Here is a 5366-nt window from a genome sequence, read left to right as displayed (position 1 = left end):
CCCCCCCCCCCAGCAGAGAAGGGGGGGGGGGGTTGCCAGAGTGCACCTCCCTGAAATGAGAAGGGCACCTCCCTGAAATGACTTATTTCAGGTTGAAATCCCTGTGAATCTTTAATGACTTGAGTGCCAGCCTCTGTTCTAACATGGCCATATTTAGTCACTTACATTAGCCAGCAGCCCTGCCCCTTTGTTTACATTCAGCTACTGGTTGGGAATCTCCCAGCCAGCAGATGAATCGGGCCCGGGATGTGTCAATGGTTGCTAGGATAAAAGGAAGAGTAACTGGCACTCCAAGATCATTGATCATTACATCTTCATTGACGCATGCTACATTCATCAGGCTACATGAATATATGCATTAAGCAATGGCGTTCTGGTACGATCATTCAAGCGTCGGTGGTGAAGGTGACCTAAATTCGGTCACACAATACGTAAAGCTAAGGCATTTCTATGTTATGTATAATTTCACCATAGAGAGGAACAACACCACTATGACTATATTTACATTATAGATCTGGTGGGTGTCCCCAGTGCGTGTTCACAAATTGTAGCTCTTGTCAACACTGTCCGGTACCTTCTCTGAACCAACATTTTAACATCCTGATATGTCAGGAAAGTTGTATAACTGTTTAAACATATACTAAGGTTATATTTGCAACATTTTTCATGCTAATGATTGCAAATACAAAATGCATTCAAGTACCCTAACTATTGACAAAAATATCTTCAAGATGCCAAGAAGTCCAGTGCTCCTCATTTTCTCCATTATACATTTGGGGTCAAGCTCGCTCCCGAGATGGACTACAATCTCATGTTTAGTTTACTCATTTGTATCCAGATTGTAGTCCATCACTGGAGTGAGCTTGGAGCGGTGACTACTTTACAACACACACAGGGACCATGGGGAACACAAGTAGCCCCCCTCCAGAAGGAAGGACAGCGTCAGAGATGATTGGAGGATCTACAGCCGAGTGATACACAAATAAGATACATTGTTGCTCGGAGTTCAGGGACTTGAATGTATTTTTAAGATTTAACTCCTGAGTTTAGCGTCACTATAAGTTATTTTATGCATGGCCTGCTGACACTTTGTGGCAAACAATATGTTATCTGATACTCACCTACACAGCTATTAGAGATTAATGTGAAACCATCCTTGCACAGACAATTATATGAGCCCATTGTATTGTTACAGTAGCTGCCAAGACCACATACAGAAGATGTCTGGTTGCATTCATCTATATCTGTAGAGAAATAATAAAATATGTTTTTTCAGGTTTTATTTTTGAGGATGAAATGTCTAAAATCTAATTCCAGACTGCAGGTGAAACCAATCAATGAGTTACCATATAAAACCAGGGAACAAATATACTGTTTATAGTGCGAAGGAACTAAAGGAATCCCTAAAAACCTCCAACCAAATCATTGCGTAGCAAAGTAAAGTCTTCATAGAACAGAAGGTATTCATATGTCTCTATCACATATCCCTAAAATAAGAGGATTATTCCTTTGAGATTCATTTGGTCCTTTTTTTTTTTTTTACAATCTTAGTGGTTATACTTGCTTGTTGGATCCCAAACTCTACTCCACTTAAGCCATGGTTACCATACATGGTGACCAAAAAGCCTGAAACAGCTGCATGCATGTGGGAATAAAGAATCTATAATATTAGGCTATACCAGGGCTCAAAATTTCAAGTCCTGAGCTACTAGCCAGGCCTTAAGAGTTACTCGCACACCAGTCGCCCCACCTGACCCCTACCGTGCCCCGCCCTTAACTCCGCCAGGTCAGTGGTGTGACACAGAGAACAGAGATCAGTAACAATGCAGAGTGCAGATAACCATCCCACACAATTTTCACTCGCCAATTGCGAGGGGGCGAGTGGAAATTTTGAGCCCTGGGCTATACTATACACCAGAGGTTGTGGATATGCACCTGACCAATAAACAAAAGTATCACCAGAGGTTGAATATCCCTGTGATATGCCCCAGGGGACCCAGTTCACATAGCACAGGGTCTTCTTCAAATCTGTGCCTTGGTTGCTAAGCTAGCGTGGTTGACAGGACTACCCTCTTCACCCCACTGCTGTCTGACCACACTGCTAGCAAGGAGATGAATCTGACTGACAGAGCACAGAGAAGATGGGGAATGACAGGAAGGATCTGCTATAATTTGGGAAGGGGACTCCACGTTGTGTTTTAAATTTTTTTTTAATGTTTACCAACATAAGTTCATTCTGAATGGAAAACATTTCGGATTCATCAGAATTTTCATTGGAAAAAATTTGGATACAATCGGATTTGTTATTTCTTTCATTCGGAAATTCAGATGAATCCAAGGGGGTTCTTCACAAGTGCATAACCGAGCCGAAGTGAAGTGAGCTGAACAACGTTCGGCTATTCACTATGGCTCAGTGCGGCTGATTTCAGCCCTACATCGGCTGCCTTTGGCCGCACTTCGGTCAGCCGAACAAGCTCTGCATGTTCGGCTGAGCCGAAGTGGCAGAAGGACTTCGACTTAGCCGAACACACAAACTACCGATGTTCGAGTCGAACTGTTCTTCCATCTCTACTGCTGTGTTCCCTACGCCCTTTGTTTGACAATCCATTGTCTATTCCTTGTCTATTATTCTTGAAGATGGAAAGAACAGATTTTCAAGATTCGCCTTCCATTTACTTTAATGGGGTTTGCAATAAGATTTGAGATTGGCAAATTTTTGGATGGGTTTCGACGAACTGCAAATGGAACCCAACCCAAGCAGATTCACCCATCACTAATCTTAAATATCAAAATATTTATTATGGATAAAAAAAAGTTTCTTTGCACTTCTTCTGCTCTTTCCTCTGATCACTCACCTGAACATGTATTCTCTGATGTGTTATGGGTTGGACAGAACTCTGCTGCTGTGCTGTTTCCTCTGCGGAATCCTTTGACACATGAACAGAAATATCCTCCAATTGTGTTGTTACAATATGTGTTGGCACCACAAGCATGAACCTTCTCAAAACACTCGTGTATATCTAAAGAAAGAAAAAAAAAGCAAAGTGAGAGACACATCACCCATCTGTTGGTGTACACAGTCTAACAAACTCGGCACTCAGGGTCTCAATTATTCTCTGATCACCCCCAGGCTGCTGTGATTGGTTGGCCACTAGTGATGGGTGGAGTGATTTTGGAAAAACTAACTTCACTGTGAAATTACTAGACATGTGCACCAGCAAAAAATGGGTTTCGTTTCGATTCGGATTTTGCATTATTTCGTTTTTCGGGATTCAGGTCCAAAAATAAATTTGTTTCGGGATTCGGACGAAATTGGTTAGTGGTAGTCTGTACGTACGTTTGTTTTGCTCGTTCTTTCGTTGCAGCACAGTGACATTTGAGAATTTTTTTTTCTCAAATGTCATTTTGCTGCAACGAAAGAACGAACAAAACGAAGACGAAAACAAACGTACGTACAGACTACCACTAACGAATTTCGGAATCGGAAATTCGGATTTGTCTGCATTCGTTATTATCTGTAATTCGGACATTCGGATACATCCGAATGTCCGAATTTCCAAAATTTTGTCCGAATTTCGTTTCGGAACGAAACGAATTGCACATGTCTAGAAATCACCAATTTAATACATTGGCAACAACCAGGCAATTGTGACAATAACTGAGCAACAAACAGGAAATCGTTATTAAACATTAAAGAGCACAAGAAAAGAGCCGTCATTTCTAACTGCAGGCAACAAACTGGAAATCATTACAATGCTTAAAGGAGAACTATGGGGTCAGGGCTTTTCCCCATAGTTCTCCTAAGGGTAACGGAAGGACACAAACTAGCGTCCTCCCTTCACCCTAAGCTCAGTATATGGGGAGCTACAGCTCACGGTATACTGAGACGCCGCAGCCGGGACGGATCCCGACATTACTGTCTGGATCCACCCAGCTGTGTGAATGGCAGCTGGCTCTGCCTATCTAGAGGCAGAGCCAGCTGTACCCGCCCCGTCCCCCGTCCGTTCCACCAGTCAGCGCTGGAGGATCGGAGCGGGTAAATTCCTGTGGGGAGCGGTTACTGCCAGTCACGGCTCTCTGCAGTGAGATGATCAAGAAGTGAGCAAGCGACGGTATGTGTCACTTCCCAATCTATTGAGTCGACGTGTGACAATTTTATTGTCACACGTCGGCTAGAACTATGAGGCTGAGTGATTTTCACTCACCGCATAGTTCTCCTTCAAGGTAATAGTGGCTACACTTACAACAAACTGGACATTGTGACAATACTTAAGCAGCAGTTATTACAATACACTGGCAACAAATGGGCAATCTTTACAACATACAGGCAACAAAGAAGCAACTGTTACAACATGTGTGCAAAAAACAGGCTTAACAATACAAAGGCAACAAATAGGCAATTGTTACAATGCATAGGCAACAAAGCATGGCAAGAAACAAACATAGTGACTATACATGGGCAGCAAATAGGCAGTCATTACAATACATGAGAGAGAAACAGGTAATTGTGACAATATATGGGTAAGACACATATAGGCCTGTGAATATGTGGGCAACAAATGAGCTTTTATTATGATACAATCCCCTCACTAGCTTCCAATCGCATAAAGGGTACAATTGAAAATACTAACAACCACTTAGAGAGCCATCCACAAGTCTGTCTCCAGCTATATCTCCAACCTCGTCTCTAAGTATCACAATAACCGTCCCCTCCGCTCCTCCCAAGACCTCTTGCTCTCTAGCTCCCTTGTTACCTCCTCCCATGCTCACCTCCAGGACTTCTGTAGAGTCTCTACTATTCTTTGGAACTCCTTACTCCAACCTGTCCTTCTATCTCCTCCTCTGTCTGCCTTTAGGTGATCCCATAAGACTCATCTCTTCAGGGAAGCCTATCCCACCTCAACCTAACCACTCAACCATCACGTTCTCAAACAATTCATCCCCACACAGCTACCTCCTCATGTATCACTGGCCCCTCCCTTTTAGATTGTAAGCCCTCAGAGGCAGGGCCCTCCTTACCATCTTGTCTTGAAATGTATTGTGATTGTAATGTCTTCCTTATATTGTAAAGCGCTGCGCAAACTGTTGGCGCTATATAAATCCTGTATAATAATATTACTAGGGGTGCGGAAATTAACGATTAATCCGTCGATTAATCGTTAATTTCTTTGATCGATCAAAATTATTTTGATCGATCAAAGTACTCACCTCTTCGCCGGCTTCCGTCGGAGATCCGGTGACGTCACGGACATAGACGTCACCGGACTCCTCCCCCCCCTCCCCCAGTGGCTCTGTCGGCTAACGAAGGGAAGGGGGGAGGAGTCGGGTGATGTAGTTGTCCGTGATGGGTAACGAAGGGAAGGAGG

The sequence above is a fragment of the Nanorana parkeri genome, unplaced genomic scaffold, assembly GCF_000935625.1.
Source record: "Nanorana parkeri isolate BGI_ZX_2015 unplaced genomic scaffold, ASM93562v1 scaffold2804, whole genome shotgun sequence".
In the NCBI taxonomy this organism is placed as follows: Eukaryota; Metazoa; Chordata; class Amphibia; order Anura; family Dicroglossidae; genus Nanorana; species Nanorana parkeri.
Note: the sequence above shows the minus strand (reverse complement) of the source record.